The following is a 23,321-nucleotide window of genomic DNA, read 5'->3' as shown; positions in this document are numbered from 1 at the left end:
AAGGGGCTTGTCACGGGGCGGGGACAGGTGTTTAGTCTTACCTGTGTGGAGGCGGAGGAGGAGGAGGAGGAGGAGGAGGCAGAGGAGGAGGGTGGTTAGAAAAAGGTAAGGAAGCAGTAATGTTATGTATGTAAATCTCTCTCTCTCTCTCACCTTATAATGACGACGTTAATGTGAAGTGATGTATCCGGAGAGAGAGAGAGAGAGAGAGAGAGAGAGAGAGAGAGAGAGAGAGAGAGAGAGAGAGAGAGAGAGAGAGAGAGAGAGAAACTACATACTTACACAATTTAAACTGCCTCCTCCCCTTTTTCTCTTGTCACACACACACACACACACACACACACACACACAAGGAAAATTCTCGAGGGTTGAGGTGGGCGGATGGGAAAAAAAGGAAAAAATAAAGAAAGAAAAAAAGAACTTGAGCAAACCAGGGCAAAGCGAAGTTAAGAAAGAGAGAAACGCTCGCTGAAAGACAAGAACTGCTTTTGTCAGCCGTGATCCTGCTGACAGACACACTGACGGCCGCGGAAACTGACGAAGAGGAGACGAGACCAAAGGAAATACAGACAGACAGTTTAATGATGGATAGGGAAGGCTGAAGACTGGATGAAAAGTTGAAATGAAGAAGTGAATGGACAGAAAATAAGCAGAAAACGAGATGAAAATAACAGGAAGATAGATAGACATAAGAAGACGGAACAGGAGAGAGAGAATGTGATATATAGACACTTTGATGAATAGAGAATAAAAGAACTGGAAAAACGGAAATAAACAAAGATATGAAACAATAGGAAGATAGACCAATGGAAAGAGAGATGGGAGAGGAAAGAGAGACAAAGGGAAAGACAGATCGACAGTTTGATAATGAGTAAAGAAAATTGTAAAAAAAGGAAAACAAAAACAAAAGGAAGAAAACAACAGGAAAATAGACGAATGGTGAAAGAGATGAGAAAGGAAAGAGAGACAAAGGGAAAGACATATCGACAGTTTGATGATGAATAGAGAAGAAAGAAAATAACTGAATAAAGGGAAAATAATTCAATGAACCGACAAAAAATGTAAAACAATAGGAAGATAGATAGAAAGACGGACTGAAAGAAGAAACGATAGACACTTTGATGAATATGAAAGAAAAAAGGACAAGAATAAAAAGCAACAGGAATATAGATAGACAGATAGACTGACTGACAGGAGGTAGAGCAGACAGGCTAACAGACAGCAAGACAGAGAAGAAAATAAAAACTGTTCCCATATTAATTTTTCGAGAGAGATTTTTCACCTGTTACAGAATCATTAACAGTGCAGGTGTGTGTGTGTGTGTGTGTGTGTGTGTGTGTGTGTGTGTGTGTGTGTGTGTGTGTGTGTGTGTGTTAGTGGTGCACATTTTGGGTTTCATAATATGGTGTAAATAATTTGTTGTAAAAGTACGCCGCAACTTTGTAAAAACGTGTTTTTTCGACCGCGAGAAAATAATTATTTATGACGGAAAGTTTGAATGGGCGGGAGAACTCTTTTGGAATTATATGTTTTGTTATTATTATTATTATTATTATTATTATTATTATTATTATTATTATTATTATTATTATTATGACTCATTATTATCATCAATCACTTAGTATTGCTTTTATTTTTACTTTTATTTTTTACTATCGCTGAGGGTGGTGGTAGGTAGTTCTTATTATTAGAAGAGGAATCACTAATATTGATAGTTTTTTGGCTGTTTTTAGCGGATCTGATCATAAAAAAAACATCACTTAAGAATTCGCAAAAAAAATAAAAATAAAACAATTAGGTGTTAAAAAAAAAGAGATCACGGATGAAAAAATATGGAAGGTAAAAGAGAAAACGAAGGAGGGAGAGGAGAGAGAGAGAAAGAGGAAAAAATGGAGGGATGGAAAGGAGAGGAGAGGAGAGGAGAGAAAAACAGATGACGGTCTTACGTTATCTGTTTTTCTCTCCTCTCCTCCCTCTCCCTCTCCCTCTCTCTCTCTCTCTTTCTTTCTCTCTCTCTCTCTCTCTCTCCCCCTCGTCATAACATACGCCGTAGAAAGTTACTTGCGGACATAAAATAAATCCAAGTTTAAACGACATTCCGATACATTGGTCACAAGAGAGAGAGAGAGAGAGAGAGAGAGAGAGAGAGAGAGAGAGAGAGAGAGAGAGAGAGAGAGAGAGAGAGAGAGAGAGAGAGAGAGAGAGAGCACTATATCTATCTATCTCTGCGTCCTTTGATGGTTTACATGAAGCCGCCTCGCCAATCTCTTCTCTGTTTACCCACTTATTGACTCCTGATAATACACGTTGCTTCCTTCTATATCCCCTCCTTCCCTCCTTTCTTCCATTTTATCCTCTTCCATCGTCTTTCCTTCCCTCTTCCTCCTTCCCCTCATTCATTCACTCTTTTTTTGTTTCTCTTTACTCGTTTCTAATATTTTTTCCTTTTTTGTTCTCTTCCATTTTCTGTATTTTCTCCTTCTTCTGTATTTCCATCTTTCGTCTCATACTTTTTTGTCTTCTTTGCTTCTCTTTCGTTTTCTCTTCTCTCCCTTTTTTCCTCTATACTCTCTATTCTTCTTTACTTATCTTCTTTCCTTCCTTTTTATCTTCCTTTTTATCATCTTCCATCGCCTATGCTTTCGTTTTCCTTCCTTCCCTTATTCATTCCTTTTTTTCCTCTATACTCTTTATTTTTCTTTGCTTACCTTCCTTCCTTTCTTTTTTTCTTTCTTTTTATGCTCTACCATCGCCTATGCTTTCCTCTTCCTCCTTTCCCTTTTTTCATTCCTCTTCCTTGTATCTCTTTCCCTCCTTCTTCCCTTGCTTTCTCTTTATCCTCTTCCAACTTACTTTGCTTCACTTCCTTTCTTCCTCCAGTCCTTTCCTCATTTTTATCCTCCTTCGTCTTCTATACTTCCTCCTTCCTTCTTTCCTCTCATTCTTTCTTTCTCTCGTCCTCTTTCATCTTCCTTGCTTCTCTTCCCCCATTCGTGAATTTCCTATTTTTCCTTTTATTTTCCTTTCTTTTTCCCTTGCTCTTATTTACTTCAAACACAGCTACTTTTTCTCTATCTGTTTCTTCCTTCCTTCATTCCTCCCTCCCTTTCTTTTATACTACTACTACTACTACTACTACTACTACTACTACTACTAATGATAAGAACAATAATAATAAAAGCAATAAGGGAGGAAAAATATAAATCATATAGAAAACTTATAAGGAATGGGAGGGAAAAATGGATGGAAAGGGGGAGGAAAGGAGGAGGAGGGGGAGGAGGGGGGGGGGGGGGCAGCGTTCCCTAAAACAAGGCTGAAGCAAGCTAATTAAACGCGAAATATATTGCTGCCGTGTGTCATACTTGAGGAGGAGGAGGAGGAGGAGGAGGAATGGGAAGAAGAAGGAGGAGGATGTAGACGACGGAAGGAAAGATGGAGACGAGGAGAACGTAGAGGAGATAAGAACACAAGATAACAAGGATAAGAAGGAGGAGGAAGAGGAGGAGGAGGAAGATGAAGAGGAGAAGGAGGATCAAGAAGAACCCGATGAAAACGAAAATGGAGAATAATAGAAAGAAGAATACAAGGAGAAAAATGAGACAAATGAGGAGGAAAGGAAGAGAAAGGAGAGAAGAAGGAAAAGGAGGTAAAGAAAATAAAGAAATAGGAGAAGGAAAAACGAGGAGAAAATAGAGAAAAAGGATAAAGAAAGCTAAAGAAAAAGTAGAAAAAGAGGAAATGAAAGAAGAGATAGATAAAAAGACAGAAGGAAAAACCGATCTTCGTATAATCTGACCAAAGAAAAAGATAGATAGATAGATATAGAGTAGGGGCGGGTCAGTAGATATAACAATAAAGGAAGGAAAAGAGGAATAAAAAAAGGAAAAAGGAATAAAAGAAGGAAAATCTGATCTTCGTATAATTATCACGAAAAATAAGACCAAAGGAAAAGATAGATAGATGGATAGATAGATAGAGAGTAGGGGCGGGCCAGTAGATATAATAATAAAGGAAGGAAAAAAAGGAATAAAAGAAGGAAAAACTGACCTTCGTATAATTACCAGGAAAAATAAGACCAAAGGAAAAGATAGATATAGATAGATAGATAGATAGAGAGTAGGGGGCGGGTCAGTAGATATAATAACGGTGGATAACAGAGGAAATAAATACTAATAGACGTCGTCCCAGCTAAGGCATTGCGGCGCCCCGATGTAAATAATAAGAAACCCAATAATGGATGATAAATTCCTCCTCCTCCTCCTCCTCCTCCGCCTCCTCCTTTTCCTGCTCCTCCTTCATTCCTCCTAATCCTTGTGCCTCCATCCCTTCTTCTTTTGACCTGTGACGGTTTGTATCGCTTCTTAGGTGTAATTTCTCCTCTCTGTCCCTCTATCCTCCCTCTCCACTCTTCCTCTTTGTACCTCTCCCCATTTCCTTTATATTCCTCCTCCTCCTCTTGATTATCTCTCCATCTCTCTTTCCTCTTTCTCTCTACTCCTTCTTATACCTCAATCGTTTGTTATCTCCTCCTCCTCCTCATCTTTGCATTCCGTTTTCCTTCATTCCCAATCTCTACTCCTTCCATTTACTCTCCTTCTCCTTATTCTCCTTATACATCTCTCCCTCTTTCTTTCTGTTTACTCATTATTATACCTCAATCGTTTCCTTTCTCCTCCTCCTCCTCCTTTTATCAGTACTGTTTTCTCCTCTTCCTTATTCTTCTTCCTCGTCCTCCTCCTCTCCTACTTCTTTCCATTTTCTCTTTCTCCTTCTTCTAAATCATCCTTTCGTTCTTCATTCTCTACTTCTCCTCCTTCCCTTTATTCCTCTTCTTCCACCTTATAACTTGACTTCTTTTCTTCTCTCAACTCCTTACCTATTATATTCCTATCTTCTCCTCTACTTAACATACCGCTTGCCTTCTTCTTCCTCAACTTTCTCTTCTTATCATACCTTCTTTCCTGCCTTTCTCCTCCTCCTCCTCTATCATACGGAGAAACACATTCTTCCCCAATCCTTTCCACACATACACACATACACGGGGTTAGGCAAGGGTGTGCGTGAGTGATCGCGTGGAGGTTATGGCTGTGAGCTGAGGAAAGGCTTTTTAATCTGATGCGATCCTTGAGTTTACGAGCGGAGACAGGAATGTGATTTGTAGCGACGACCTGGGACACCACACACGCCCAAGTAGTAGTAGTAGTAAGTTTTCTGTATTTCTTTCGTTTTCTTTCTTTTTTTTACCTAGAAAGACCACCTGGAGCGAGACGGAGAGAGAGAGAGAGGGAGAGAGAGAGGGAGGGAGAGAGAGGGAGAGAGGGAGAGAGAGGGAGAAAAACGAGAGGGGTGGGGGCCGTAAAACAAGGAGGAAAAACGAAGGAGATTTAATGAACAGGTTTCGTTCAGGAGGGAAGAGAAGAGGGAGATGAAGGAAAGGAGGAGGAGGAAGCAGGAAGATTTAGAAGAAGAAGAAAGAACAAACAGAAAGAAGTAGGAGAAAAGGAGAAGGAGGAAGAAGAATAAGGAAGAGGAGAAGACAATACTGATAAATAAGTAAAATCCCTTTCAATCCTAACCAATAATTCAAAAGCGAACGAAAGAATGAGAAAGACGAGGCGATAATCTTGAATTTAGGAGGATTTATCAATTTACCTTCCCCTCCAGTACAGTACAGTAATAGCAGCACCAGCAGTAGTAGTAGTAGTAGTAGTAGTGGTAGTAGTAGTAGTAGTAGTAGTAGTAGTAGTAGTAGTAGTAGTAGTAGTAGTAGTAGTAGTAGTAGTTTCATTGAGGTTTGGATATTATGAGACACAGGTAACACCCACACCCACACCTACACACACACACACCTACACACACACACACACACCCACACACACGCACACAAATAACTCTTCTCACTTTACTAAACCCGCAAAAATTGGTCTCTACGCCAAACTTATAATTAGATGATCCAGGAAACTGAGCTTTCGTGAAATATGAGTTATAAGAGAGATTACGAGGAGCGAGAGAGAGAGAGAGAGAGAGAGAGAGAGAGAGAGAGAGAGAGAGAGAGAGAGAGAGAGAGAGAGAGAGATTAGATTCATATCACTGTTTTTGTAATCGGATCTATCGCGTGATTCCCGTTCAATAGGCTCGTGCAAAAAAGTGAAAAAAATTAACCTATCAATTTTTCCCTCTGTTCCAAAATTAAAAATGAATGATTATAAAGCTTTCTCTCTCTCTTTTTATCTATCTATATATCTATTTGTTTGTCTATTTTGGGTGTGAATTTTCGGGGAAAGTAGGAAAGGAAGGAAAGGGAAGGAAAGAGGAAAATGAGGAGAGGAAAGGAAAGGTAAAGGAAGGAAAAGAAAGGAAGGGGGAAAAGGAGGAAAGGAAAGGAGTAAAAGAAAGGAAAGTAAAGAAAAGGAGACGAAGGAAGGAGGAAAAGGAAGAAAGGAAAGGAGGGTAAAAGGAAGGAACAGGAAAGAAAGGGAGAGGAAAACAGAGAAGTGGTGGAAGGGACAGTACCAGAGGGAGGAAAAGTAAACAAAAGAAGAGGAAAATTGGGAAGAGATGGAAGGGAGAGAACCAAAGGGGGAGGAAAAATACCCCAAGGCAAGGTGAGAAAAGGAAGGAGGGAAAGGATAGGAAGGAGGAAACAGAGGGAAGGAAAGGAGATTAAAGGGAAGAAAAGGAAAGAAAAGATGATGAAGAAGAGGAAGAGGTGAAAGGAAGGACAACAAATGGGGAGGAAAAATACCCCAAGGAAAGGTGAGAAAAGGAAGGAGGGAAAGGAAAGGAAGGAGGAAACAGAGGGAAGGAAAGGATATTAAAGTTGAGAAAAGGAAAGAAAAGATGATGATGAAGAGGAAGAGGTGAAAGGAAGGACAACAAATGGGGAGGAAAAATACCCCAAGGAAAGGTGAGAAAAGGAAGGAGGAAACAGAGGGAAGGAAAGGAGATTAAAGTTGAGAAAAGGAAAGAAAAGAAGATAAAGAGGAATAGGTGCAAGGAGGGATACGAAATGGGAAGAAAAAAATAACCCCGAGACAAGGTGTGTGAGTCAAGGTGTTTTCCAGGTATTAATGAAAGGTGTCGTTGAATTCCTTAAAATGCATCGTCGCCTCAGCCCTCAGGAGACGCGAGGTACACCGAGGTACGAACTGGCTTCATTAGTTTGTTTTGTCCTCACTTCTCTGCCCTGTTTGTCTTGGTGTCAGGGAGGTGCAAAAAAAGAAGTTCAATTAGTGTGCAGTGAAGGAAAAAGGAGAATGGGTACAAGAAGAAGGATGATGATGTGGAGGAGGAGGAGGAAGAGGAAGGAAAGGAGTAAGAGGAGTTGGGGCTAGAGTACGATGAAAATATTTGAAAAAACAATTAAAAAAGTAGTTTGTAGTAATAGAAAAAGGAAAAAAAATAAAGAAAGATTGAGAGGAAGAGGAGAAGGAGGAAGAGAAAGAGGAGGAGGTGGAGGTAGAGCTAGATTAAGAAGAATATATTAGTGAAAACAGTATTAAAAAGAAAATCAATTCGTGTGGAGTGTAAAGAAAAGGAAAAGGAATATAAGAAAAAGATAAAAAGCAGAAGAATGAATTAACAGAAAGTGCAAAGGAGGAAAACGAGAGACGAAAAGAAGGACGAAGAAAAATGATAATAACGAAAAGAATAAAATGACGATAAATAAATAGATGAACCTAAAATCAATGTACGAAAAAGGAGGAAGAAGTAAGATAATAAAATAGAGCGATAAAAAAAAAACACATACAAAAATAAAATAAAACAAAACAAAAGATGGCAATAACAACAAACAAAAACAACAACAATGAATAACTAAGATCATCAAGACAAGAATAAATGAATGAAGGGAAAAGGGAAAAAGGGAAAAAGGAAAAACGACTATAAAAAGAGGAGAGAAAAAAAAAAGATAGATAAGAGGGGAAAACCAATACTGTCATAACCAGGAAATGGCGTAATCTGACTCAAGGGGGGGGAGAGAGAGAGAGAGAGAGAGAGAGAGAGAGAGAGAGAGAGAGAGAGAGAGAGAGAGAGAGAGAGAGAGAGAGAGAGAGAGAGGAGGAGGAGGGGAAGGGAGAGAGAGAGTAAAGGGGAAGGAGGATAAGAGGGAAACAAGAAAGTGGAAGTAGAGAAAATAGAAGGATTAAAGAGAGCAGTAGAGGATGAAATGGAAGGAAAGGAAAGCAAAGGAAAGGGAGAGAAAGAAAAGACGAGAATAGAGGAAAATGAATGTAGGGGAGAGAGATAGAGAAAGAATGAAGGTAAGTAAGCGAGGGAGGAGTAAAGAGGGGAGAAAGAGAAAGAACAGAAGGAAATTGAGGAATGGAATGAAAGGAAAAAAAGGTGAGGAAGAACAGAAGGGGGAATGTATGGAAAGTAAAAAAGGAAGGAGAGAAAAACGAAGAAAGAGGGAGAAGAAAAGATTGAAGAAAGAGAAAATGAAGGAATGAGAAGGAAAGTGAAAGAAGAATGTGAAGGAATGAAAGGACAAAGCCGTAGGAGAGAAAAAGGAATGAAAAAAGAGTAGAAAGGAATAAGGTGAAAGAAAAGGAACCAAAAGGAAAGGAAACGGATGGGAGGAGAGGAAGAGAGAAAGAGAGGAGGGGAAAGAAGGAGATAAAAGGAGAGGAAGAATAGGAATAAGAAAGAGGAACAAAAGAGATCAAAAAGAGGGGAAGGGAAGAAGTGGAAGGAAGGAAATAGAGAGAGAAGGAAACGAAAGGAAGGAGAGGAAGAGAGAAAGAGAGGAGGAAGGGAAAGGAGATAAAAGGAGAGGAAGAATAGGCATAAGAAAGAGGACCAAAAGAGATCAAAAAGAGGGGAAGGGAAGAAGTGGAAGGAAGGAAATTGAAAGAGAAGGAGACGAAAGGAAGGTAAGGAAGGAAGGAAGGAGGGAAAGAAGGAAGGAAGGAGGAGAATGTTTGTCTTCAAAGGACGCGGATCCACTGAAGGAGAAAAAGGTATTGGAAAGAGTTACAAAGATTGACGTGTTTCCTACATGTTTATTTCTTCCTTCCCTTTCTCCTTCCTTTATCTCCCCCTTCCTTCCTTCGCTCCTTCCTTTCCTCTCTCCTTCCTTTCCTCTCTCCTTCCTTTATCTCTTCCTTCCTTTACCTCCTCCTTCCTTTATTTCCTCCTTCGTTTCCTCCTCCTTCCTTTCCTCTCTCCTTCCTTTTCTCTCTCCTTCCTTTATCTCCTCCTTTCTTTCCTCTCTCCTTCCTTTATCTCCTCCATCCTTCCCTCATCCTTCCTTCCTTATTTACCTTCCTCTCTCTTCCTCCTCTTCCTCCTCATATTCTTCTTCCTTTCAATTCCATTCCTTTCCCACCTTCCCTCTTCCCTGTTTTCTTCCTTATTCCTTATTCCCTCTCTTCTTTTTCTTCTTTTCCTCCTATTTGAGCTTCTCCCTGTTATCTCATTCCACTATTCCTTTCTTTTCTTTCTCTTCCTATCTTCATTCTTTACCTGTTTATTCCTTCCTTCCTTCTCTGATTCCTTTGCTTCCTCCTTTCTTTCTTTTCTCCCATCCATCTCTCTCTTTGATCTCTTCCTTTCGTGGGAGACTCATCATTAATCATTTTCTTCATCGTATTCTTCCTTTTTTTTTCTCGTTTTATATATTCCTCGTTCATCGATTATGCCTTATTCCTCTTCTTCGTTAATATGTTATCAACCTTTTCCTTCCTCCCTGTTTGGTTTCTCATTCTCTTTCTCTCCCCTTCTTCTATTCCTTTTTGCTCCTCCTGTCATTCTTTTCTCTCTCTTTCCCCCTCTTTCTTATTTCCTCCATTCGTTAACCCAGAAAACGAAAGGAGGAAGTGAGGAAAAGAGGGAGGAGCAAAATGAAATAGAAGGAGAGAAAGGATGAGAAAGAGAACAGGAAGAAGGGAAATGAGGAAGAAGGAAGAAAAGGAGGAGGGAGGAAGAGAGAAAGAACAAAATGAAATAGAAGAAGGGGAGAAAGGATGAGAAAGAAAACAGAGCGGAGGGAAGTGAGGAGGAAGGAAGGAAGGAAGAAGGAAAAGAGGAAGAATAAAAGGAAATAGAAGGAAGAAAGGATGAGAAAGAGAATCAGACAAAGGGAAATGAGGAGGAAGGAAGGAAGGAAGGAGAAAGGAAAAGAGTAAGAATAAAAGGAAATAGAAGAAAGGAAGAAAGGATGAGAAAGAGAACAAGAACGAAGGGAAGTGAGAAGGAAGGAACGAAAGAAGGAGGAAGGAAGAGGAGGCAAGAAAGAAGGAAGAGGCGGAATTCTGGTCTTTGGTTATTGAATTCCTGGAAAAGATTTGAAGAAAAGACGCAAGAAAAATCATGTTTGTGTTTGTGCAGTGTCGTGTGTGTGTGTGTGTGTGTGTGTGTGTGTGTGTGTGTGTACCTTACCTTTCCTCACGTTAAAAATTCATCTCATCTCTCTCTCTCTCGCTTCTTCCACTCTACGGGTTTCTCTCTCCCTCCCTCAATCACCTTCTTTCTTCTTCTCTCCATTCTCTCTCCCTCCATTTATTCCTCCCCTTCCAATCTTCTCTTTCGTCCTTGTCTTTCCTCCTCCTCTTCCTCCCCTTCTCTTTACTCAGCGTCTCTCCCCTTCCCTTCTTTCTTCGCTTCCTGGTTCTCCTTCTTTCCTCTTCCTTTCTCTTCCTCCTCCTCTATCTTTCCTCTGTTTTCTCTTATCCATCTTTCTTTCTTATCGCTATCTTTGTTTCTTTTTATATCTATCTATCTTACATTTTCTTTACAATTTCTCTTCTCTCTTTCTTTTTATCCCATTTTCTTTTTATTCAAAATTTTATCCATCACTTCTTTCATTCCTCCTTCTTCACCCTAGTTTTCCCTCCATCCTTCTCTCCATCTCTCCCTCCCTCCATTTCTCCTCCACCAGCTGTCTCCTCCATCTGAGAGACAATTCGTTCCACCTGTGTCTGTGTGTGTGTGTGTGTGTGTGTGTGTGAGAGAGAGAGAGAGAGAGAGAGAGAGAGAGAGAGAGAGAGAGAGAGAGAGAGAGAGAAAGTGTGAGGGAGTTCAGTTTCTCTCTCTCTCTCTCTCTCTCTCTCATATTTATCCGTTTTTACAGCTTCTCCTTCGCTTCGCATAAATCAGGCTCTTTATGTCTCTCGTTCTCTTCTCCTCGTCATCCTTTTTCTCACTTTCGTCTTCTCCTTCCCTCCTCCTCCCATCCTTCGTCTCTTCCTTCCTTCCTTCCTCTCTTCCTTCTTCCATATTAAGGTTTCCTCATTCCCGTCATCATCGCTTTCTCCTCCCTTTCATTCCTTTCGTTCTTTCTTACTCGACTGACATGTTATTCTCTCTCTCTCTCTCTCTCTCTCTCTCTCTCTCTCTCATAACCCAGTATTTTCTCTCCTTCTCGCCTTCTCCATATATTACCTGAGAGAAATTTCGCAAGATATACCTGAGGATTCTTGTAACGAAGGAAGGAGAAAGGAAGGAAGGGAATAAGGGAAGCGAGAGAGGGGAGATAAAAAAGGTAGATGGAAGTACGGAGTGATGGAAGAGGAGGAGGAGGAGGAGGAGGAGGAGGAGGATGAATGGCCCAAGAAAGAGATAAATAATAATAACGAGGTGGTTTATGGATCAAAGATGGGCTCTGGAGGGCATCACGAGCTAAGCCGGATGGCGCCACTATAAACACTTGCCTGCGCCGTAAGTCAAAACATAAAAAAATACTTGTTACGGCATTTATAACTTTCTTAAAACCGTTTCCAGGGAATTAAAAATGTCTCTACTTACATATTTTTCTACTTAGCCTCAAACTTAACCTTCCTTCCTTCTCGTCTTCTTCCTATTAACGAATCACCTTTCTTCTCGCTGTTTTCCTCTTTTTTTTCCTCATCTATTTATTTCTTGTTCTTAATTGGAGTCATTGGACATTCAGAAATTACCGATGAAATTAGGAGAGAGAAGTGAAATATGAGGGAGGAAGGAGAGGGAGGAGGAATACAACGAGGGAGAAAGAGAGGGAGAAAGAGAGAGAAGTGGAGAGGCAAAGTAGAATATAAGGAGAGATAAGTGAACTATGAAGAAGGAATGAGAGGGAGGATTAAATAAAGCGAGGGAGGAATATGGAGAGGGAGAAAGGGAGGGAGAAAGGAAGAGGAGAGGGAGAAAGAGAGAGAAGTGGAGAGGCAAGGTAGAAAACAGGTAAGGAGAGAGATAAGAATGGAAAGATAAAAGGAGGGAAAAATGAAAGTAGGGAGAGAAGAAAGAAGTGAGGGAGAGAAGAAAGGGAGAAAGAAAGAGAGGGAGAAAGAGAGAGAAGTGGAGAGGACAGGTAGAAGACAGGTAAGGAGAGAGATAAGAATGGAAAGATAAAAGGAGGGAAAAATGAAAGTAGGGAGGGAAGAAGAAGTGAGGGAGAGAAGAAAGGGAGGAAGGAAACGAGGGAGATAGAGAGAGAAGTGGAGAGGACAGGTAGAAGACAGGTAAGGAGAGATAAGAATGGAAAGATAAAGGGAGGGAAAATGAAAGTAGGGAGGGAAGAAAGAAGTGAGGGAGAGAAGAAAGGGAGAAAGAAAGAGAGGGAGAAAGAGAGAGAAGTGGAGAGGAGAGGTAGAAGACAGGTAAGGAGAGATAAGAATGGAAAGATAAAGGGAGGGAAAATGAAAGTAGGGAGGGAAGAAGAAGTGAGGGAGAGAAGAAAGGGTAGAAACGATGAGAGGAAGGAAGGACAGGTAACACGCAACAGGTAACACGCGACAGGTAACGGCGAGGCCAATTTCCACAAGCCACGTGCATCTGTCTAATTATGAGGCGCAGGTGAGGCTGAAGAGGCAAACACACGCAATTAGTCATCCACATATTCATCGCGCGCAATTAGACGTTAAATAATGGTAATAATAATTGCGAAACATTCATACGCGTTTGTAAATATGTATTTTTTTTAAGTCAATAAGAGGAGGAAGTGAAAGAAATGAGATAGAGGATTAAGATAGATAGATAGATGGATGGATAGATAGATAGATAGATAGGTAGACAGATAGAGAGAGGTAAATGGAGAGAATAAGATAATTTTTTAATAAGAAGCGTAAGTGAAAGGGAAGGTAGAGCAGGTGATAAATTTGATAGACAGATAAATAGACAGAAAGATAGATAAAGACAGATAGATAGACAGATAGATAAATAGATAGAGAAAAATAGAGAATAGAATATAATAAAAAAATAAAACATGAAATAAAAGTAAGATAAAAGGAAAGGAGCAAAAGGGAGAGAGCGCGGAGGGAAGGGAGACATTGAAGAAGGAAGAGGAGGAGGAGGAGGAGTAAAGAGACGAAGGAAAGGAGGGAGAGGGAGCATGATAAAGTAAAGTCAAAAGGCATGTAAAGAAAAACAAGAAGAGGAAATACAAAAAAATACGAAAAGGAACAGAGAGGGAAGGGGAGAAGTGACAAAAACAGAATGGGGAAGAGAAGAGAAGAGAAGGGTAAACAAGAGATACAAGGGAAACAGGAGGTAGGAAGCAAAATAATGGATGGAAGAAAGGAATAACAAAAGAGAGGAAGGAAGGAAGGAAGGAGGGGAGAAGAGGGAGAGAGATAAGAAAGGATGCATGGAAGAAAGCAAGGAAGGAGTGGTGGTAGGAAGAAAGGAAGGAAGGAAGGAAGAAGATAAAGAGAGAAACATAGAGAAAAATGCCAGAAACGAGGAGAGAAAGGGAGAGAAAATAAAAGAATAGAGAAACCAAGGAAAGGAAGGAAGGAGGAAAAGAAGGAAGCAAAGGAGAGAGGGACAAAGAATGAAAGGAATGAAGAAGAGAAAAAAAGAAAGAAAGAAACGAAGGAGAAAGGGAAAACTGAATAAGAGAAAACAATAATGAAAGAAAAAAGCAAGTAAAAAGTAGAATAATTAAGGAATGAAGGAAGGAAAGAAAAAAGGAATAAATGAGCTAAAAAATGAAGTAATGAAGGAAGGAAGGAGCGAAGGAGGGAGGAAGGAAAGGAAGGAGCGTGGGTCAGACTTTCTACCTGGCCAAAGTTTGAGTGCCATGTCATTACCTGTCCTTCATTAGAGACAGGTAAGTGAGTGAAGCCAGAGCACCTGTCAACCCCCCCCCCCCTCTCTCTCTCTCTCTACTTTCCTTCTTCTCTCCCTATTTTCTTTCCTTTCTTTCTTTTTCCTTTTTCTTCCTCTATCTCTCTCCACGACACCCTTAAATCCCCTCACATTATTATCTCTCTCTCTTAATCTCTGAGCTTTGATTTTCTTTCTGTTCTTATTGCTATTAACAGTTATAACTAATTGAACATTCTTATTCCCTTATTCCTTTGTCTGTTCTAACTATTACATTTACTACTTCTCAATTATTGTTCTCTTTCTCTCTTTCTCTTTATTCTGCTTTCGCTTACTCTCAATTTCACCTATGGAACACCTTTACTTTCGCTTTCTTTCTCTTTCCTTTTATCTACGTTCGTTTATTCTTTGGCTGTTTAGGTTTCGTTTATTGTATTCTTCTCTGTTCCTCTCTTTCTCTCCTTCCTTTCTTCCTACCACCACTCCGTCCTTGCTTTCTACCATGCATCTTTTCTTATCTCCCTCCTCTCCCTTCCTTCCGTCCTTCCTTCCTCTCTTCTGTATTCCTTTCCTCGTCTATTTCCTGTTTTATGCTTATTGTTCTCCTTTTCTCTCTTTGCACTGATTATACTAATTCTCTCTCTCTCTCTCTCTCTTTATAACTTATTGAACTCATTCTCTCTTGATGCTTCTAATACTTTTCTCTCGTTTTACTTAATATATTGCTTGTCTCTCTTTATGCTTAATCTTTTTTTCTCTCTTTACACTTATTAAACTCCCTTTCTTTACACTTATTAGACTACTCCTCTCTCCTGTTCTCAATCTCCTCGCTGCCAAAAAACATAGATTTCTCTCTCTTTATTCCAATACTCCTTCTCTTTACTTGTTAACCTCCTTTTCTCCCTCTTTACACTTATTAAACTCCCTTTCTTTATACTTATTAGACTCCTTATCTCACTTTTCCTCAGTCTACTCCCTTCCAAAAACCGTCAATTTATCTCCTTTTATTCCTATACTCATTCTCTTTACTCGTTAACCTCCTTTTCCATCTTTACACTTATCAAACTCATTTTCTTTACACTTATTAGACTCCTTATCCCACTTGTCCTCAGTCTCCTCGCTGCCAAAACCCGTCAATTTATCTCCCTTCCCAAACCACCCTTAAAAACGGATCCCGGGACACGAGGGAGGGAAGGAGAGTCCATTTCTCACCATTACTTCTTATCGGAGGAGGAGAAGAAAAGAAGGAAGAGGAGGAGGAGGAGGAGGAGAGAAAGGAAGGAGAATAAAACAGAGATGAATGGATCCTCTAAAATCATAACAGATCCTCCTGAGTGACTTGGGAAGCACCTGGATCCTTTTCTTATCGAGGTGTGGTGAGAACAGTGATTGATGCGGGGAAAAGAACGCGAGGAATTATGGGAGTGTTCATCATAATGGCTGGGTGTTAGGGGAGGAAGGGGAGAGATGGCGGAGGAAGAGAGAAAGGAAGAAAGGTGGAAGGAGAGGGAGGAAGAATGCGAGAGGAAGAAAGAAAGGTAGAAGGGAGAGATGGGGGAGGAAGAGAGGAAGGAAAAAAACGAAACAGAGGGTTGAAGAGAGATAAGTGGAGATACAGGGAAGCAGAAAGACAGGTAAGAAAGGAAGACAGGTGGAAAGATAAAGGGAGGGAGGAAGGAGTGAGAGGAAGAAAGAGGAGTCATAAAGAAAGGAAGGACGAAAAAAAGGGAGGAAGAAGGAAAGGGAGGAATAAAGAGAGGGAGGAAGATAGGGAAGAATAGAGAGAAGGAAAAAGAAAGAAAAGATGAAATAAGGAGAGGTAGGAATAAAGAGAAGAAAGAGAGGGAAGGAAAGAAGTGGAGAGGTAGGGAAGCAGACAAGAGAGGAAGGAGAGAAGGACGGAAAAACAGAGTGAGGGAAACGAAGAGATGAAACGAGGGAGGAAGGAAAATATTTGGAAAGAGAGAAGAAGAAACAGAGGTGAGAATGAGCGGAAGGAGAGGAAAGGAAAGAAAAGAAGGAAGGTGAAAATGAAGGGAAGATAAATGAAGGGAAAAACGGGAGGAGAAGAAAAGATTTGGAGGGAGAGAATGGGACAGAAGCGAGAAAGATAGGAAGGGAAGGAGAGAAATAAGGAAGGAATAGGAAGGATGGATGGAGGGGGGATAGCAGGTTAGGAGGAAGAGAAGGGAAAAGAAACAGAGAAAAGAAGTAAAACGAAATAAAACCAAGCAAAGAAAGAGACAGACAGACAGACAGAGACAAGAAAGGAAGGTTGAAAGGTGACGGACATAAAATAAAAATAAATATTGACACGAAAAAGAGAAGAGGAAAAAGATGACAGAAGTAAAAATAACGAAAGGAAGTAGGAGGAGGAAAGAGACACAGAGGCATAAAAAGGAAAAAAAAGAAATGTGAAGGAGACAGACAAACAGACAAATAGGAAGAAAAAAAGGAGAGAGAGAGAAAGACAGACAAGGAGCAAGAAATAAAAACTGATATGCAGGGAGGAGGAGGAGAAGGAGAGAAAGGAGAAAGAGGAGAGAACAGAAAGAGAAGAACAATAGATATACAGAGGGAGAGGGAGAGAGAAAGGGAGAACCAGAAAAAAAAGAAGGGAGGAAGGGAGACATGTAAAAAGAAGATTCTAGGTAAAGGAAGGAATAATATACGAACGAGGAGAATGGGAAAAAGAAAATGGGAGGTGAAAGAAACTACGATAAAAAAGGAAGGAGGGAGCAAAGGAAACAAAGAGAAGGAGAAGGAGAAGGAGGAGAAATAGAAGAAGGGTGAGGAGGAGCAAAACAAGAGAAGGAGGAGGAAGAGAGGCAGAAACAAGGCAAATGGAGGAAACGGAAAGAGGAAACAGATGGAAATTGGAGAGAAGAGAGACACATGAGGAGAGGAGACAGATAAAGAGATAGATAAAGTAGAATAGAAGTTGATGTAGAAAATAAATAAATAAACTGGCAATACTAATTCGAATTTTCTACCGCCATTCAACTTCATATATAAAAAGGAAGAGGAGGAGGAGGAGGAGGAGGAGGAGGATTAGAAGAAGCAATGGGGCGTGCGTTACAAAGGAGGGAAGACGAAGAACAAAGAGAAGGAAAAGGAAAAGGTAGAGAATAAATAGCAAAAATAGAGAAGGGGAAAAGGAGAGAAGGGAATTTGAATTAGAGAGAGAGAGAGAGAGAGAGAGAGAGAGAGAGAGAGAGAGAGATAGCACATTTAATTCGCAAAAAAACGAATGAAAATATAATCAGTCAACCTTTCATTACTCTCTCTCTCTCTCTCTCTCTCTCATTAGCCAAGTGGAGGTATTTCCCGCCCTGAAGCCAAAGTTTCTCCCTCCCGTCCTCGTGTCAACAAGAGTGGCGGGAGGGAGAGAGGAGGTGGAGGAGGAAGAGAAGAGGAGGAAGGAGAGAGGAGAGGAGGAGGAGGAGGAGGGGATGAACTAGGGGGAAGAGGATCCTAGAGGAAGTTGAAGTGGGGGCTAGAAGAGGAGGAGGAGGAGGAGGAGGAGGAGGAGGAGGAGGAGGGGAATGAGCAGGAGGAAGAGGAGTAGGAAGAGGAGGAGGAGGAGGAGGAGGGGGAGGAGGAGGGGAATGAGCAGGAGGAGGAGGAGGAGAAAGAGGGGCAGAAAGCGGTGGAAGAGGGGGAGGAAGGCAAGAGTTCAACACCCAACTTTTAGAAGCACCAGATAAAAAGCACATTTGCATAAGTGTTGGGGTTCGGCGGCCCTCCAGATGGCGCTGCTGGTGCTGTGTGTGTGTGTGTGTGTGTGTGTGTGTGTGTGTGTGTGTGTGTGTGCGCTTTATTTTCCCTGCTCTCTGATTCCTTTGTATAAATTTGGAAAGTAGTATAAAGTATGCGATGTTGCTTGTTAATTAGTGCTTCAATTTCTACGACTAAGATTATAATTTGACTTATTTTTGATTTGTTTATTTTATTTTATTTTTTACTTCCATTTCCAACAACAGTTTCTCTTTGTCTCCTTCCTTTTATTTATGCTACTGTCCTTTTCTCTTTCTTTTCGTGTAATCTTCTCTTGTTTATTATTATTTTCTTCCTCTCCGTTTATTTCTTAGTCTTTCCTTCCCTCCTGTCCTCACCGTATTCTGTCCTTTCCCTTCTTCATTTCTTTGTCTATTTTTCTCTCCTTCCTTCCGTCATTTTCTTTGTCTACCTTTCTGCTTTTCCCTCTCTCCCTCTCCCCGTCAATCTCTCTCTCTGCTCCTCCATCCATCTCTCTGTCCTCCTCCTCTTCCTTCCTCCGTTTTCTCTTCCGGTATTTCTCTCTCTCTTACATTCTGGTTTCCTCCCTTTATCCACTTTTTCCCCTTGTTCATACCTCCCTCCTTTCGTCCTTTGCACTCGCTTCCTCTCTGCCCTTCCCTTCCTGTATTATTTCATCCCTCCATTCCTCTATACTCTAATCTCTTCATATCCGTTCCTCCTCCGTCTGTTCTCTCTCCCTATCTCTCCTGTCCTTCCCTTCCCTTCATCCGTCTCTCCATTCCTTCGTCCAGAACTAAATGATTTTGTCTGATATTTTCCCTTGACATTCGAAGGCCGAAGGGAAGCTGTCCTTAGTATTATGGATATGTATGTGTGAAAGAGAGAGAGAGAGAGAGAGAGAGAGAGAGAGAGAGAGAGAGAGAGAGAGAGAGAGAGAGAGAGAGAGAGAGAGAGAGAGAGAGAGAGAGAGAGAGAGAGAGAGAGAGAGTAATAACAGCATCCTGACCCCCCCCCCCCCCTGGCCTTGACCTCTTCCTATCCGTGTTGTTACCGAGGCTGCGAAGTTGACGTGATTGTGAGGTGACGAGACTTGAAGGTTTTGACGAGTTATTGATAAAGAAAAAGAAGAAAAATAGAGGAAAACACAAGAAAACACGATTGAAAAACACGCCACTAGGACACTATATGATTATTTCTACTTAAACAAAAAAACATATCCCAAGGAAAAAAACCCACACACACGGATACACATTCACACACATAAAACAGAGAATTCACACGAACTCAATAAAACACAACCACACACACCTCACACAAATCTCCTCCTAAACACACACACACACACAAACAAAAGCTTCCTACACACACACACACACACACACACACACACACACACACAAGCTTCCTACTCCCCTGCCTACCCTTACTCCACATCCTCCCTTACACACAAACACCTCCCTTCTATGTCCATCCCCTTCCTCCCTCCCCCCTTCGCACACAAATACAGAATAACAGGTAGGTTCTAGCAGTTCGGTTGATGCTCCCACAAAGGCCGCATAATCAGCCTGCGCCGCCCTCACACAGTTTACTCAGACCAGTGCGGCCACGACCAAAGGCTCCGGCAGTGTCCAGCGTCCAGGAGCGCGATGTGAAGAGAGGCAACACTAAGCCAAGCACTCTCTCACAATCTCTTTTTGTCTCTCTGTTGTGTTCTGTCCATAACTTCAACACTAAGCCAAGCACTCTCTCACTATCTCTCTTTGTCTCTCTGTTGTGTTCTGTCCATAACTTCAACACTAAGCCAAGCACTCTCTCACTATCTCTCTTTGTCTCTCTGTTGTGTTCTGTCCATAACTTCAACACTAAGCCAAGCACTCTCTCACTATCTCTCTTTGTCTCTCTGTTGTGTTCTGTCCATAACTTCAAGCTCTTCGTGTTGTTTGTCAGTTGCCGTGAAATACAAACTGATAGAAGACTAACCATAATGCCAAGCACTCTTACTTATCTTCCTTTCATTCTAATTCCTTCGTTTTCTGTTCTGTGTCCATAACCTCTACCTCCCCTTTCTCTTTCCCTTGTGTCATGCCCTTACCTTCAACTTATTCGTGAGGTGTGTTAACGATCATAAAATTCAACCGTATAGAGTGTGATGTTACGTTAAAGTCCTTCATTCAGGTGTTTTATATAATTAGCGACAAACACACACACGGAAATTATTGCCAAACGGAGCAAAAGGGTAAACACGCACGCCAGAGTTTCCAGGGAAGCGCTAATGACACTTCAAACATTGCAACATTAGTAAAGAGTAAAGGTTATTATTAACGATTAACGAGGAAATGTTTGCCAAGGTTGAAATATATGAAGAGATAGACAGATAGATAGAAAGATAGATAGATAGATGGATAGACAGATAGATAGATAAAGACATAGAAAGAGAGAGTACAAAAATTCAAAGCCGTATAGGGGATGAAAGTGGAAAAAGCAAAAGATGGGAGAGAGGGGAAGAGACGGAGGAAGGGAGAGGAATAAGGGAAGAAGGGAAGAGAACGGGGAAGGGAGAAGGGAAGGAAGGGAAAAGGGAAGGGAAACAACTAACTCCACTATCAAATACGGTCACATTAAAGAGGGGGAGGAAGAGAAGAGGAAGGGAGAAAGCAATAAAAAGAAACAGGACAGTAGGAGGAGGAGGGAAGGAGAGGGAGGGAGGGATGGAGGGAGGGAGGAAGAAAGGAAGCATACCGAGAGAGGGAGAATACTTAAAAGCCCTATATTTAAAAAGAATTGCGATCCTCCCTAAGGGTAGGTTGCCACGAGAAAAAGAGGAGGAGGAGGAGGAGGAGGAGGAGGAGGAGGAGGAAGTAGAGAAGGAGGGTAACAGGAAGCAGAAAATCTCATCCCTAGCTTTTAAACTCAAACGAGAATATAGGAGAGGAAAAAGGAAGGCAGGAGGGATAAAGGGAGAAGGATAAAATAAAGATCGTAAAATGGAGGAGAAGGAAAATGGGAAGGGAGGAAGGGGGACACAGAGCCAGGCATCATCCCATCCTTATATTTGAAAAAGAGTAAGAGGCTTTATGTTACCCAGAGAGAAGAAATAATATCGTAGATCTTTGGTACACGATGCAAGGGTTTGGGGGATCAGGTGACGGCGGGTGAAGGGAACAATGAAGGGAATAAGGAAGAAGTGAATGGGAGGAACTTCAGAAGAAAAGATGAAAGGGAGAATGGAAGGTGAAACGGAGTCCAGAATAAAAGGTGAAGGGGAGGAGAAGAAGGAGGGAAGGGGTGGAAGAGCAGTCTGAAAGCCACGGTAAGAAAACAGAAGGGAACGTAAGATAATAGAAAAAAGGGAGAAGAAAGGAAATGGGAGCGGAAAAGGAGGACAAAAAACAAAAATATAAACAACAGGCAGAGAGAGGTGAAAAAACTAAGTGGAAGTTAAAATCGAATTCCCAAAGCCATAATAAAAAAGAAAGAATGTAAAAGAAGGAAAAAGGAGAGGAAGAAGATGACGAAAATGAAAATATATGCAAAAACAAGTAGAGGGAACTGAAAAAACAACAACTGATGGAATAGATTAAATTGTATACCCAAAGCCATGATAAGAAAGAAATAAGGTAAAAGGAGAAAAAGGGAGAGGATTAATAGGACAAAAACCAACAAATAAGCAGGAATAGGTAGAAAAAGATGAAAAAGCAGGAGCATAAGGTTAAAGAGTACATTTCTAACACCAAATAAGAAAGAAATAAAATAAAACGAGCAAAAGGGAGATAAAAAAGAGGACAACAGCAAACAAATAAACAAGAATACGTAGAGAAAGATGAACAAGCAGGTACATTAGGTTTAAAAAATACATTACCAAGGCAACAGGAGGGAAAAAAAAATGTAAAAAGAGGAAGAGGGAGAGGAGGAAGAGCACGAAAAATTAAACTGAGCTCCCTTAATTACTGAAAAAATCACGTATCCAGCAGCAAATAGAGAGGGAAAGATGAGCCAGTTGGCGTTGTAGTGAGACAAAGGAGAGGAAGAAGAGTACTAAAAATCAAACAACTTCTTTCTCTTCCATGAATAATAAATAAAAGAAAAAAATACGTATTCGAGAACAGGTAAAGGCTGGGAAGGGGAGACGGCGAGCCGGCTTATTCTATTTACGATGTTTGTCAATTGTCGTGAAATCCAAACACACAGCAGACGGGACTAAACAACCTATAAGTCTCCAGTCCCTTCATACACACATACTTCATTCTTCCCAACACTCTGAGCCTTACTAAACAACCTACAAGTCTCCAGTCCCTTCACACACACACACTTCACTCTTCCCAACACTCTGAGCCTTACTAAACAACCTACAAGTCTCCAGTCCCTTCACACACACACACACTTCACTCTTCCCAACACTCTGAGCCTTACTAAACAACCTACAAGTCTCCAGTCCCTTCACACACACACACACATCCAGCTAGACGCTCTCTCCACCTCTCTTTCCCTCTCTTTCTGTTGTGCAATGTCCAGAACACCGTTACCAGATTATCGTACTCAGAGGATTGTATTTATCAGTTTCTGACCTACAACTATTGCCAAGAAACACTAATAATCAACCATTTTAACGATAACTCAATAAGAAGTCAGTTGTTAGGGCCCAGGAGACAGTTTTGGGTTGGAAATCGGAAAACATAAGAAACCGAGTATGATAATTTGGCACCGTTGGTCCAGAACTTCAACTCATTCGTGATGATTCCTAACGATCATAAAGTGCAAGCCTATGGAGTGTGATTTTACGTGGAATGTTCCGGCTGATGAGAGAAAGAAAGCTACTACAAGCCAAACTGAACAACTTTCCTTACTGCAAAAAAAAAAAAGAAAAAAAAAGAAAAGGAAACAAATACCAAAGAAGAAGTGAAAGGGGAGACGGAGAAACAGGTGGCGCAGGAGGAGGGCAAATGACAGCAAGAAGGGTACTAAAAAACAAACTAATCTGCCTTCTCTACTACAAAAAAACACACAAAAAAGGAAACGAAACCAAAGACCAGGTGAAAGGGGAGACGGAGAACCAGGAGGGCAAATGAGAGGAAGAAACGTACTAAAAAACAAACTAATCTGCCTTCTCTACTACAAAAACAAAAGAGAAAAGGAAACAAAACAAAACACCAGGTGGAATGGGAAACGGAGAACCAGTTGGCGCAGGAGGTGGACAAATGAGAGGAAGAAACGTACGAAAAACGCAAAACTGAGCTGCCTTCTTTACTCCCCCCCGCAAAAAAACAAAATAAACAAAACAAAAGAACAGGTGAAAGGGGAAACGGAGAACCAGGTGGCGTAGAAGGTGGACAAATGAGAGCAAGAAACGTACTAAAAAACAAACTAATCTGCCTTCTCTATTATAAAACCAAACCAAACCAAACCAAACCAAAACACCAGGTGGAATGGGAAACGGAGAACCAGGTGGCGTGGAAGGTGGACAAATGGCAGCAAGAAACGTACTAAAAACCCAAAACTGACCTGCCTTCTTTACTCCAAAAACAACAACAAAAAAGGAAACATATACCCAAGACCAGGTG

Source organism: Eriocheir sinensis, chromosome 16, assembly GCF_024679095.1.
Source record: "Eriocheir sinensis breed Jianghai 21 chromosome 16, ASM2467909v1, whole genome shotgun sequence".
NCBI classification, from domain to species: Eukaryota; Metazoa; Arthropoda; class Malacostraca; order Decapoda; family Varunidae; genus Eriocheir; species Eriocheir sinensis.
Note: the sequence above shows the minus strand (reverse complement) of the source record.